Genomic DNA, 14970 nt, shown 5'->3' with positions numbered 1-14970 from the left:
CAGTAGTGTTTATACAGATCAGAGCAAACCAGTCTGTCAAGGAAGAATGCCTTAGGGAGGCAAAGTCAGCCTGTTATCTCAGCATAACGAAGGAGCAGGTTCTGTGCAAAATGTGAGTTTGTTGGAAGCTTGGCTTTCCAAATAAAGGCTTATATGTATATTTTTCAAGTAAATAATTTCTTAAAAAATTTTTTTTAAATGGAAAATTTCAGTGGAGGTAAGGGTAGAGTAAGGAAAGACAGGAATTCTTTGGGTCCTTTTGTAAGAAATCTGAGCACATAATTCACAGAGACTCACTTTTCCTCTCATTGCCACAGACAGAGAAATAGGAAGAAAAGTTGAACAGAAGGCCTTAGGAAGAAAATGCCAGAAACAGTGCAGCAACTCACTTAAGTCACTTATAAACAGGTTAAATGAAAAAAAAAAAAATGGTTTCCAAGCATGTACTTAAAAGGGATAGTTGAAAGTTCCTATAATCAAAAACAGGATTCTCAGTTTCTTAGTTCTGTCAGGATAGTTTCTCAAACAGGTAGATTCAGTAACAGCAACTTTAAGCAACTTTAAAACAAAACAAAACAAAACAAAACAAAAAACTCTCTCCTTTCATATCTTGGGACCACACAGTCACAAAGTACTCCTTTAAAATCCCTCCTTTGGGCAGGGCATGATGATGCCTGCCTGTAATCCCCACTACTTGGGAGGCTGAGGCAGGAGAATTTCAAATTCGAGGCCAGGCATACAACATCGTCTCCTTAGACTTCAGGTTCCCTTTTCCAATCTGTTGCACTCACACACCCTTGTACTACGAACACAAGGAAGGATCCTCTGCCAGTCCTAAAACTTGAAGTGGATGAAGTCTGAAACTCTCTTTGTCTTGAATCTTTGACCCAGTAAAAACTCAAATAGCCTCAGGAAGGATAAAAACTGCTTTTTCCCTAGCATTAACAAAGTCGTTAGCATAGATGTATATACTGAAGATGGGAGATGGAGTGAAGCAACTTAGAAATCAAAAATGTAAACATGCTGAATGATTTCTTCAAGAACAAGGATAACAATGCCAAATTCTCAGGCAACACTGCAAGTTAAGCACAGGGTTCACTACCTAGACTCACCATGCACTTTGTTTCTCATAGGACATTCTAGCATCTGAGTGCTATATTTCATACCCTCATACTGGTGTGTGTGTGTGTGTGTGTGTGTAAGAATACTAATTATACAGAGTGGTAAATTTCATTGTGGCATACATGTCTGTAACACAGTTTGATCAGTCTTGCTCCCCAATACTTTTCAAGGCTTCTCATAATTGAGGTTTCACAATACGTTTCTTCATACCATCTGCCATGTTAATGAAATTAAAAAGGAGAGTGGGCCCAAGGAATCAGCAAATAAAGTCAGTTAGCCTTCCTAAGTGACAAAAACCTTCCTCAGTTTGCAAACATAAGCAAAACTTGAACTATTTCTTGTAAATGCCTACATTAAAACGAAACAAAACAAATAAACAAAACCCCAAAAAACAGTCCTAAAGTCCAACCAATCAAGAGCAGCCAACAAACTTATAAGGCAACTGCCTAACCAAAACCCATCAAATATTTTCTCATGAATTATTGATTGCTCAAACTCTTAAAAGTTCTACTGTGCCTCAGTTGACTTTTTTTGGGGGGATGGTGGACCAGGGATTAAACTCAGGGGTACTGGACCACTGAGCCACATCCCCAGCCCTATTTTATATTTTATATAGAGACAGGGTCTCACTGAGTTGCTCGGTGCCTCACTTTTGCTGAGGCTAGCTTTGAACTAGTGATCCTCCTGCCTCAGCTTCCAGAGCCACTAGGATTACAGGTATGCACCATTGAGCCCGCTTCAGTTGACTTTTTAAAAAGTCTCTTGGCCTTGTATCTCCCAGAGTTCACTGTATATAAAACAAGAGATTGAAGAAACTGTTCAGTGCTTCCATGTAAAAAGTTCTCCTTGGAAAATCCTTTTGGTTCTAAACCAGCCAGCTTTACCTCCATACCTCTTAACGACTTCACCTAGCAACTTCATTTTTCACCTTTAAATCCCCAACTGCAATGCTACTTTCCTTGAAAATGTCAGTTCTTACAAGCATGCCTTATTTGTAAATACTTAGGAGTGCATAAATGAACCCGGTGGTAGGCTACTTTCTACTGGTTGTTCCTTGCATATATTGGTCTTGCAGGCCAAGTACAAAGGCTTCCATGAACAGGGCATGGATCTCACACATTTGCTACACCCATCAATGTCAACTCATCAGCAAAAACCACTTTCTCAGAAGTTCTTCCTAGAAAATGTTCACTATGTTAATGCCACAGAATCCTGCAGTCTACCTTGGTGCATGCCCAGTACAAGCATTCTCAAGATTTCTACACCCCAAGCTCACTCATCAAATTCAAATGATAATGCTTCCAGCTATAACACAGAGGTCTCATTTTAAAAGACCAAATCACAACATAAGGGGCTTAGGAGGCAGTAGTCATCTTCTCTCAGGGCCCTAAGTAGTCATGTGACTCTGCTGCTCCTAGTTGTCAGAAAGACCAGTGTTAAAATGTTAGAGTCCAGCCAAAAAGAAATACTATAAACAGACTAAGGCTTTCCAGGATTCTTATCTTTTTGTCTCTAATAGTTTTTAATGTCTGCAGGCTTTCCTTGAGGATTCAGCATATTGTGCTGAGCTCATGAAAAAGAGTATTTTATAAAGTAAGAAAGGAAGTGGCAAAATGCAGAACACCTGATTATCTAAACTTGTCAACAAAAAAGACTGTTTAACCACATTAGCCAAAATATTTGCTTCCTTTCTCCAAATCTCTGCCCCCTTGTAAACCATGGGAAAACTAAAGTAACTTCAAAAAGCATTCTCTTTCTCTTCTACTTATCGTTAATATAAATGACAAAATGAGCTCTCTGCATGAGGCTTATCCTGAAATGCAAGCCAACTCTAATGCTCCACAAGAGGACACGCTACTTTGATTACTTTCTTATGAGGGTAAACATAACATGCTGGAGCCTTCGGACTTTACCTAAGCTTACCAAACTGCTGTGTTTCATGAATAATAAACAGCAGTTTGGTAAGGGTTCCGCAGCTTCAGCAACTGCAACCTCCAGAGCCTTGTTAATATTTTGTTTGTTTTTTGAGCCAGTACTTCTTATAGTAGACCGTGGGGATGTTTCATGTCTAAAAGTTTGGATCCAGGAAAGAGCAAAGTGAATAAATAGCAGCATTAGGGACAAAGTCATAAAATCTTTGGAAGGGGGAAAAAAACACACACAAAAAAATAACTATGAGCCCACAGTAGGCTACAGACACAATAAGGCACAGAAGGTACATAGACTTTCTCTCATTCTAATCATCTCATGACAACAACCATGCTTCCTTAGTATCCAAGAGTCTAGGTGACTTAGCAAGAGTCACACAGGGGAAGAGTAGGAGAGCCAGCACTCCAGTTCTTTTCTGGATAGTGACTGTCTGTCAACTTCCTCCTGAACTGAGATGCCTCTGGGGTGTCTCTAAGAGATTGGGAAATTAATTCCCAGAGAGATGAGGTGGAGCAGAGTGAACTTGGGCAAGTTAATAGCCTTGTTTGAGTAACAATAGCCCTCACCCCACAGACCTAAGCCAACAAAACACGCCCATGCTTTAGGACCTTTGACCTGCAATTATGGAGAAATTCCCAACAGACCAACAGTGCCATCCTTCCCATTGCCAAAGACAACTGGTGCCAGGAGGGTGAGAACAGGATCTCTGATGTCCAGGCATAGCAACTCTCACTAGGACTCTGCTTAGGACTAGATTTTAAAGTATCAAATGCTAGAGCAACAACTTTCCCTCAGCATATACTGGAAGGATTTTTTTTTTTTTAAAGGAGAGGTAAGGAAGGAATTAAACATGGAAACACCAGTCTACATCCAACAGTAATATCTCAAAACACTTGGTACTCTGCACATGATCATGCAGAATTGAAACAACTCTAATGGGACTTCAGATGGTGACACAGTCTACTTGAACAAAATCCTTTTTACTCTGCTTGTTACAATAGTCCCAGAAGCAAAGAGGGCAATGATAGAGAAAGAAGAGAGAAGGCAAGGGTGGAGGAAAGGGGAGTAGAATCCACTAGATTACCACTGGCCCACTAGATTGGGAACCATAATAGGATACAAGCAGCTCTGTGTATAATGTCTGTATGAAACTGAACGTTTATTATTCATAAGAACTATGGATTCACATTGGGGTTCCTTCTAGGGTAAGCTCTTTGAGGAGCAAGAATTTTCAATTATATCCTCAGGTAGTATAAAGTATACACTACATGAAATGCTCTATGAGTCATCCCTCCTGTAGGGAAAAAGCAGAAGCTGTGCTGGTTAAACACAGGACACTGGTCACTGGTGGATATGAGTGAGTAAGCCACATTTCAGAAGATAATCTGGGTCAGAGAGCTAATACCTTCATGAAGTGCACACAACAGGGCTGTGATTTCTTCACCAGGGAGCGACTGAAAGAAGAGGCAAGGGTAAAACAGAGAATAAACCAACTGGTTACTAGTCTGAGACATATCTGAATTTGGTTGTTTTTTTCTTTCTTTTTTCCTGGTCTGTTACATAAATTTCATTGAAGCCTTTTGTTTGGAATTCTAGCCAAGAATTAGGGGAGTGAGGAAGACAATATAAGTACTGACTAGATGTATGCACTGAGTTGGGAAAAGGCAGATGGGAGCTCAGTAGCTCCCAGCAGCTGTTGTGAGAAGACATGGGGAGGAGAGGCAAAGGCAGGCCACAGGAAGGCAGGAGACATGCCTTGCACACAAACAATAGAGAGCTTTACTAGGCTGACAACTTCCCTATCACATTATGGAGAGGCTGGCAGTAGGTTATACAGTTTCCCATCCACCCTGCGTGCTCACCTTCATTTTGCAGAGGTGACTACAAGATGGATTGGCATAGTGCTATTTTGTCAAATCCTGACTGAAAAGAACTCTGGGCACCGCCCTTCTCTCTAATCAACATTTATCTACCCCTCAGCAATGTCCTCTTCTCCTCCCTGGCTGTTTCTTTCTACACTTACTTTGAAGCCATGCATATGAAAGTATCATAGATCATACCCTCTTCTGTGATGCCATTAAATTCCCTCAAGTGGGTGGATCGCCACAGCGTCATGCTACCTGCAAAGCATAACAGGCACAACCACCAGCCCGTGACGATGCTTCCCTCAGAGAAGGCAGTTCCCAAACTGAACCTGACAAGTAGGGCTACAGGAAAGCATTTAACAGGAGGTGAGTGATGTAATTTTGCTAAATATACTTTGAAATCATCAGGATCCAAAAATTTGGTAACTGTTTTCAAGAGCAAAATGCATGACAACATGTACTTCTATTATAAATCCTAAGCCATATGCTAATTTACATGGGAAGGCCTACTGTGTGCTCAGAACTATACCAAAAACAAAGACTTCAAGAGGTATACTGCTTCCCATTTAGAGTTATTTGTATTAATACAGATAATAAAAATATGAATATTTGCCTAGCATCTGCATTTTCATTATCCTATTATATTGACCCTTAAAACAATCCTGTTGCCATAGCCTGGCAAGCTTATCATCATACATTCTTTGTATGTACATGTGCGTGTGTGTGTGTGTGTGTGTGTAAGTATGTGTGTTGGTTTTGGGTTTTCCTGTTGTTTTTTAACAGATAAGGAAAAAGAATATAATTTCTCTATTTTCAGTGCTTACCCAAAGTTCTAATGTAAATCCTAGAAATAAAATAAGTCCTAGAAGTAGAACAACATTGTTTTGTGTTATTTTTTCTACCACTGATTTTTTAAGAGGCACAAAGAATGTGGTTATTTTCTTAGTGAATAAAGAAGGCCAAAAACTAAATAGCATCCATCCTAGTTCCCTTTGGACATTCTTCCTACTGGGGTGAAATCTCATCTGATACAGTAGATCAAAGTGGACCTGGAATAACTAGCAACATCTTTCTTTCTTACCCTATTTCTTTGCATATCAAGAAAACCTTTTCATCTCCATACAACTCTTAAGAAAGTATATGTGAAAACGAAATATGTTTTTAAAATATACATGTATTAACAAACCCTTATCAAGGAAATTTATTTCCAAGGTAGTCTTTCTTTGCAGAAAAGGGGGAGATTATTTCATATATGTACCATATTATATATTTCTATTTAAATGCACAGAAACTAAAGTATTCATGCTAAACAAAAAAAAAAAAAAAATGTTCCTGCCAAAATTTGGTATACAGGCCATCTAGAACTCTTCTATATATTAAAGAGCCTTACTTAATTCAAAGAAATATAAAGTTCCACCTGTACCAACTGGCCTTTGTGTCTCCCACTTCCTATTATGGTAAGCCATAGAAGACTTTATTTTAGAAGTGAATTAAAAACAAAAACAACAAAAAAAAAAAAACCCTGGCAATAGTTAAAATTCCTGAGCAAAGTCATCCTAACAATCTAATCATTTCCCTCTGGCAATAAGCACATGCAATATCCACCCATAGGAGGAAATGATATGTCACAGCTTTAAAACACTTTACAACTAACATCAACTAACAAATATTTATTGAGCTTCTACCATAGGCCAAGCGTCACAGGCATGAAAAAGGAAGTACTGAGCTTACCCAGGATATTTCTCATTCATTCATTCATTCATTTTATGGTACTGGGGACTAAATCTAGGGGTATTCTGCCGAATCTCCAGTAGCCCCCCCAACCCCACTGCCCTTTCTTAAAAGTTTTATTTTCAGACAGTCTCACTAAGTTGCTGAGGCTGGCCTGGAATTTGCAATCCTCCCGCCACAGCCTCCAGATCCCTGGGATTAACAGTGTGAGCCACCACTCCCAGCTCCTTTCTCCTATATAACGACAATCCATTAATCATAAACTTCAATGGAATTTAGTTTTTATATAGGCTGATAAGGTTTCTTGCATCAATAAATTCAAAATGAAAAGAAATCCTTTGTCTTAACCCCTCCTTCCATTTCAAGTTAAAAAATGTATCCATACAAAAATGTACTGTCACTCAAGGTCATATAGAACTGTGACAATAGGCATTGCCTTTAGAGAAAAGTCAATGAACTCAAGAAGCCAAGTCCACACTGGGGCACAAAATAACAAGGCAAACAATCCAGTGAGAAGGAATAAGGACTAAAGAGACTACAAGATGAATTTGGAAAAGAAAGACCAAAGAAGAGTGTATAAAATGGGTAAGCTGTGAACAGTATAAAGAAAATGTGGCACACAGGATTGGTTACCTACTAATCACTCATTCACACTTTTCTGGAAGACTTGAGTCTGTTCAAATATCCCTCCTCCTCATGACTCAGCTCCATGAATAAATACCAACTGGCTTTAAACAATCATGGTGGTCTCACTACAGTAACTGGTTTCTGGGTAGACCTATGATCCTAGAGAAGTCTTCTGGGGATTTTGGGGAAAGATCAGAGTTTCCTCCTAAATGAGGAGACATGATTTTCTTTGAAATATGTATATAACCTAAACTAGCTAACTCTCCCCTCTTCTTCTGGATACCATCCTGTCTGAAAACACTATGAGAAATAACACTAGACATGATACAGCACTTACTGGGGACAGCAGAAAAGGAAGAAGGAGAAAACTTGGGTTCTAGATGATGTGGCTAAGCCATTCCATGAATAAGCCCTAGAACAGTTCAACTACTTTGTTATGCAAGGTGATACATTTCCTACTATTCAAGTCACTTTGAACTGCATTTTGTTACTTGAAGCTAAAAGTTCCTTAATTATTTGCCTAACCAATAAACATTCTTCTTTTCTTACCTAGCAATAGAACCTTAATTTCAATACAGACAACACTATGCCCACTCAATGGTCCTATTTCCCAGCATCCCCTGTTAATTATGCCATGTGACTGTTCTATCAATGAGATGTAAGCACAAGTATTATATGGTACGTTCAAGATGGGTTCTTTAAAGCTAGCTGCTGGGAAATATTCCCTACCCCCCTTTCTTCCCTTCGTTATCCCTCTTATTGCTGAGAATTGGGTTTTGACAGCTACAGCTGCAATGGACAGTCATATAGTAATCTGGACATGGAAGCTCTACATAAAGAACTGCAGAGCAGAATATCAAAATCTACATCTCTGCTGACTTTGTGACACACAATAGTAGTTCCTGGTCACCAAGCTGCAGATTTCATATATATATGCAAATAAAACAAAGCTTTGTGTGTTTAAGCCACTGTTATTTGGAATTTTCCACCATAAAGGGTCAAATCTAATCCTAATGAACAATTTAGGAGAAGAGCACTTCAGCTGTTAACCAAAACTACACAATATGAATACAAAAAGACTAGTAGGTTAAAAATATTTGTAAAAGTGCTGTTTATAATTACAAAATAAACATCACTTCTTAGCCTTTTGGCTAAGATCAAGTGTATAATAATAAACAAATATTGATCAGTAAGAAATTGGTTATGTAAAATGTGAAGCATCCAAATGATAAAATACCACATATTCATTAAATGATGATAAAACTTAGATCTACCAATATGGAAACATTATAATATGACAAACAAACCATAAGTGGTATATGTGAGAAGATTCTATTTTTTAAATTGTACATGTACTCAGACTGTCTGGAAGAATATTCAACAAAATGCCATCCTTGGTTCTCTTTCAGTGGTGAGATAAGGGGTGGTTATCCTTCTTCTCTTTTCCATATCTTTCTACATTCATATTTTTAAAACTAAGCATCCATTAACTTTATAATATTGAGAAATAAGCCAAGCTTTTATTAAGCACTTTTGCATTTTATTATTATTTTTTGAAAGCCAAGTGTGTCTGTGATACAAACATTTCTCGCACCATCTCCAACATGATTTTCTTTGAAATATGTATACAGCCTAAACTAATAAGTAGTAAACAGAGGAAAATGATGAACAAACCCTAAGTCAAAGATAAACTATTGTGTAGAATAAGCACAGCCTGAGAAAGAATGGACAATATATGAAAAAAAATGACTTGACCTATTTCCTTGCTGGAAAACCTAATCATGCTAGTAGAAAATCAAGTACATTGTCATTAACTTATAACAACAATTATATTTAGCCAAAGAACAAATAATCAGCCTTGATTAAATAAATAACTGAACCAACAAACTGTGGTTTTATTTGCCTCTCTACACTTTCTGAATACCATGTCAAAAACTTTAACAGTGAACTGCTTGATTCTCCTGCTTGATTTGCCCCAGTCCCTTATTAAATTCTGATTTATCAAGCCTAAATTCTGAGTATATCACATCTTTCATTAACCTCCACTGTTGGGCTGAGCACTATAGGACAAAATTATGTATCCAGATGGGTACCATTATTTACAATTTGTATTATCTAGTCTTTTAATGAAACTTAACTATTCTTCAACAAGTCTTTGTTCATTTCAGAATGACCCAATTTAACAAACATTTTTCACAGTTGTGCACAGTCAATAGCGTCTAGTGGGCTTTCTTTCTGCCCAACATGTCTTCTTGTTTCTTTTGCTCTCTTAGTGGTCAAGGACAGGCAGAGGGGGCAAACTTGGCCAACATGAGTCTGACAAGGAGTTTTCTGCTAAAAGCAGGGAGGAATATTTAAGGTATGAATTTTGGGTCTCAAGATGCAAGGATGTACTTGGTACTTCTAAATGTTATATTTCCTACTATGAGGAGACAAACTATTTGCAACAGAAGGGAATAAAGCAAAAAGACAATCAAAGTAAAGAAACGAAGAACATGAAAAAACTCCCCTAACTTTTTTAAACCCTGAGATCCAGTATCATTTGAACTCAACTCCACCTCTGGACCTTATCCGTCTATAAGAAATAAGAAATCCTCTATTATGCCTCAGCTGTGTTTCTGTCTCTTAAACTCAGTGAATTCCTAAAGCTTTCTCCACTCTCCAAATAACAGTCTTTAAATATCTGTTTCTTGACAAATTTCTTCCCCCTACCAAGTTACTCACACAACCCTACTGAAATGATCCTAAAAATATTTAAAGAAGTCAAGACCTTTTTTTCAATGCCTGGCCATAGGCATCTTTCTCCAGCATGTCACTTTAGATTCCTCAGTCCTCTGTGAAACAAAGCTCTTCTCCCAGAGCTCCTGGGGCAGAGTTCTGCCCTAGTTCTCCTCTGGCACTTGGTCTTCTTCCCACACCCTGATTCAAGTGCTTCCCAAGGAGTTGTCTTTGGCCTTCGTCCCTTTTCTTCTACCCTCTCTCCCTTGGCAAGCTTTGTCAATTTAATGTTTCCAGTAATCACCTCAAAATAAAAGACTCCCAAATCCATGCCCATGATACTTAATTCTATAATCTATGTTCATTAATCTTTCTTCTGGATTCTATTCCTATATTTCCAGAAGTCCCTGCCCATATGACACTCAAACTTAGCAAATCTACTTAAAACCACATTTGGTCTCTTCTTTTCTGGAAAAAAATTCCTCTTTCTGTATTGTCTCTAATCTTGTCAAGGCTTCACCAAACTCCTAGTAGTCTCTTAAGTGTTACTGAGGTCACAATCCTATTTCCTATTTAGATAGGTTCTCAATCCTATTTCCATATACCCTTTGGCATTCTTTCCTCCCGCTCATTGCCTCTCATCTGCCCTAATTCAGACTCTCATAATTCTCCCTTGCACTACAGCTATTAGCTTCTTCATTTATCTGTTGGCCCTCTTTCAACGCCAAGCTCCTATGAGATTGCATTTATTGAAGGCCATATCTGATCAAGTTATCTTCTACCTCAAGAAACTTCAACCGTCACTCAAGAGTTTAAAGTCCATTATTCTGCCAAGAAAGGTCCTGAGTCTGGGCCCCAATTCCTTTTCCAGATCTTTCCCATAGCTTGCTTTCAAAGACTCAACACAGCAAACCAAATCTAATATTTTGAGTACCCAGACGGTCTCCCTATCTTTGCTCATGCCCCTTTGCACATCTTTGCACATTTCCTTATGAATAACTCCTACCACCCCTCAAGGCTCTCCAGAAATGCCAACTCTTTGATGAGGTCTTCTTTAATCTTTCTTGCTAGAAGTAATTTCCCGTCTCCTTTGAACTCCCTTAGCTGGAATATACTGTTCCTCTCCCTTGAAGGCAAGAACCTCATTTAATTCAACACTGAATACAGTGCTTTACCTGACAGGTTTGTCAAATTAATGAATGGTCTAGTTAGACTTTCCTCAATCTCTACATGCACAGGAACACAGTCAGACCCAGGATGAACACCAGGCCCCATTATTAATGAACTCTGTGACTTTGGGCAAGCAATTTAACTTTAGTGAGGAAAAACTCGGGCTCTCCTCATCAGTAAAATGGGAATAAGGACAGCTTAAGGAGTTTTATGGGCTAAAACCAAACCAACAAAACAATGTTTTAGGAGGGTCTATCCAGCACCCAATTAGTACAAGCTGCCTTCCCATTTCTCCCTTACTCTAATCTGAGAGCTCTCCAATGGCTCACTATAGGGAAATGAGTGAATCAGACAAGGAACATCTTTCCATGACCTCACTATGCACATCCCAACAGCAAGGGCAGAGATATCCAATACCGGTCACCCTACCAGAGGGCTACAAAGTGAAACCAGAGAATGCTTCCAAAGAATACTTTTAACTGTCAAACATCAACAGGGCAACTGAGGAACTATTTAGCTTTTTCTTAGAAATTTAAGCAGTCAACAGGAGTTTATCTAGAAGGCTTCACCAAGGGAGTAAAGGTTAAGTCAGTCAAACTAGTTTGGATGCAAAGACAATTGCTTGGTGGTACAATATTAGAAGAGAACATGAGTCAGCTACTTCTCCATCTCTAAACTGACCCAGTAAGGCTATTTGACAATAATTAATTTTAAATTCATAAAACTTTTTTTTCATAGTCTTTACCTGAACTAATGCTAAGAGTTAACATTGTTCAAATCTGGCAGAGAAATTACTTCAGGGTAAAATAGGTATAATGGCAGCCAACATTTATTAAGAGTTTATTAGTGCTTTATGTGCTAAAAACTTATCATAGTACTTTTAATGCTCACAAAGCTCCTATGAAATAGGCTTTATTATTATGGATTTACAAATGTGAACATGAAAATCCTCTCTGTGGTCATATATCTTGTATTTGATTTTAAACCTCCCTGATCAAGACTGCGAATATAGCTCAATGGTAAAGCACTGGCCTGGCATAAGGCCCTGGGTTCAATCTCCAATATCACAAAAACAAAAAATAACTTTCATGTTCGAATTATTTACGAGCTCCCTTTTGTACTGCTTAGAACTGTCCTGAAGATGATCCAAAATGAAAAGTAATCTTGACTCTGTGCTCAGAGACCCAAGTTTCACTTCAGCATTGTTAAGTCTTCCAAAGTCAAATTATGTTTTGAAACAAATGGAATTATCCCAGTCATAGAGTGTATTAAACAATCACTGACCGAGTGCCAAACTGACGATGGTTTCTACTGCTATTGCCACATCCCAGTAGTATCTACAGGGCTTTTCAGGACAGCCTAGGGAAAACTGGTTTGTATTCCTTCCTCTGTTTCTAACTAAATCACTTTTACAATTATATTTCAGCCGTGCCCCTTTAAATGGGTACCAAAGCCCTTAAAAGTCTAAAGGAGGGACCAAAACACTTGTGGTCAAAGCATATCATGCAACACATATTGCCAGTGCAAAATGAATATCTTCCAAAAATCCTGGCTTTCCTTTCACATTACCATAAGAGATACCCATATTGACCTACTCCGAGGCAAAACCACCTCTCCTCCAAATGTTTCAAGAAGAAGAAAGATAGCCATGTCTGTAATAATTAGTGAAAGTTCCCTTCCCTCACATGAAAATTTTTAAGGTCACAAAGCATTTTTACATATATCATTCCATACCTTCTTTAAAGTAGTCCTGTGAGGAGTCTCATTATAAAAACTAGTGAAGTGAGGTACAAAAATCCAGAGACTTTCCCAAGACTTTAGAACTTTGCATGTATTGCATTTATAGCCAGAATCTATTGTTTTTATATTCCCAGAGAAAGAAGGCAGGGTGTGGGAGGGGGGGGGAATCACTGGATAATATTTGTGAGCTACAAAACTTTCAAAAATAAATGTGAAAATAAAACTGACAACAATATTATCTAATATATCTCATATACATTGAAAAAGTTGGATGAAATATTTCCCTAAGAATAAATACACATCTCTAAAAATAAATGCATTTCTCTCAGAGCATTGTTCCAGCAAAATGAAATATCAGGCACATGAACTTAAAACAGTTCAGCTCTGTCTTTGCAAAAGCAACTTTCCTCATGGTTGTGAAAAAGGACTTTCATGTACTAAAGCTCTACACGCTTACTACTAATCACCATGTTTTCATAAAATTGAATTCTTTGGGCTCCAAATAGATTGGCTCTCTCTGTTCCCAGTCTCAGTAAATGGCATTCAGTAATTCAAGGCAAAAATTGTAGTCTCATCCTATCAAATTAAATTCCTTCAGGTTAGAGTTTAAACTTTTCAGCTCCTTCATGATCTGCCTCGTCTCCTGACACTTCTCTAGATTTGCCTGTCAGTCCTGCCCTAACAAGCCACTTCATATGTCCTTATACTTCTACCTCCATGCCTTTGCACATGCTAGAGCTCTTCCCAGGGCAGCCTTACCATCACACTCATCTGGCTAATTCCTGTGTCTACAAGACTCAGCAGAAGCTATTCTGGGAAGCCTTTCCCAAATCCTACAGTCTCAAGTAAACATAGTGCTTTAGGCTTCTGCTTGCCCTGCAACACCTCCTCACCATGATGCACAAAGTGTTAGTTTCATCTTGCCCTTAACATTAGATCAAGGTTATCCAATAGAACTTTCTGCCATGATGGAAATTATCTGTATCTGTGCTAATATAGTAGCCACTAACCACAGGTTGCTATTGACCACTTGAAATGTGGCTAGTTTGAGGCTGGGGAATGTGGCTTATTAGTAGAATGCTTGCCTAGAACATGCAAGGCCCTAGGTTACATCCTCAGAACCAAAAAAACAAAACAAACAAACAAACAAAAACAGAAAACAAAACCTTGTAAAATGTGGCTGGTTCAACTAAGGAACTGTGTGTGTGTGTGTGTGTGTGTGTGTGTGTGTGTTTTAAACTAGAGATTTAACCTAGGGACCCTTTACCATTGAGCTACCTCCCGGACCTTTTTAATTTTTTTGTATTTTTGAGATAGGGTCTCACTAAGTTACTTAAGAGCTCGCTAAACTGCTCTTAAGGCCTTGAGGTTGGCTTTGAATTTGTGATTCTCCTGCCCCAGCCTCTCCAGTTGCTGGGATTACAGGCATGTACCAACATACCCAGCTTGGTAGAAGTATAATTTTATTTGATCTTAATTATCCTAAACCTAAATTTGAATAGTGATCTGTAGCCAGTGGCCATGGTATTGGACAATGCCACTCTAGGAAGGCTGTCAACTCTTCAGATAGGTATGATGGATACAGACACAAGCATGGTCCTATCACAAGACCTGCCAGAAAGTAGGATTCACTGTTTATTGAAAGTATACATATACACACACACGCATACATACACACACACACACACACACACACACTTCTTATATACTGATAGAAGTGATTCCATCCCAAACACCAAGCATTCTAGGTCCCTATATCCAATTTGGCCAAATTCAGTCACATTTTATAAAAAAAACACCTCATTAACTAACATGGAAAAAAGCCCTCAGCAAATCACTCATTTTTCAGGACATTCATCTTCACAATCACTCTTAAATGATTTCCAGATGAATTCTGGATGAAATGGTTATGCTGTTTATGAAATTTTACAATAGTCATAGCAGCATCATCTGGGAAAGTCAAAATCAACTACACTGTTTTATAAAGAAAAAAAACAGACTTTTACCATGTGTATATTAATATGGAAAATAAATTCTTTTGAATGCCTAAAGTTTTGCCAGAGTATTA

General features: G+C 38.3%; 1 protein-coding gene across 1 annotated transcript in view; it reads right to left on the bottom strand.

The window, feature by feature from the left end:
- Lgr4 (leucine rich repeat containing G protein-coupled receptor 4) overlaps positions 1 to 14970 on the bottom strand; it is a 91269-nt gene that overhangs the window by 27113 nt on the left and 49186 nt on the right.

This window comes from Marmota monax, unplaced genomic scaffold, assembly GCF_021218885.2.
Source record: "Marmota monax isolate L192 unplaced genomic scaffold, Marmota_monax_Labrador192_F-V1.1 WCK01_AAM20220418_F8-fsc00135, whole genome shotgun sequence".
NCBI classification, from domain to species: Eukaryota; Metazoa; Chordata; class Mammalia; order Rodentia; family Sciuridae; genus Marmota; species Marmota monax.
Note: the sequence above shows the minus strand (reverse complement) of the source record. Positions and strands in the feature narration are given on the sequence as shown.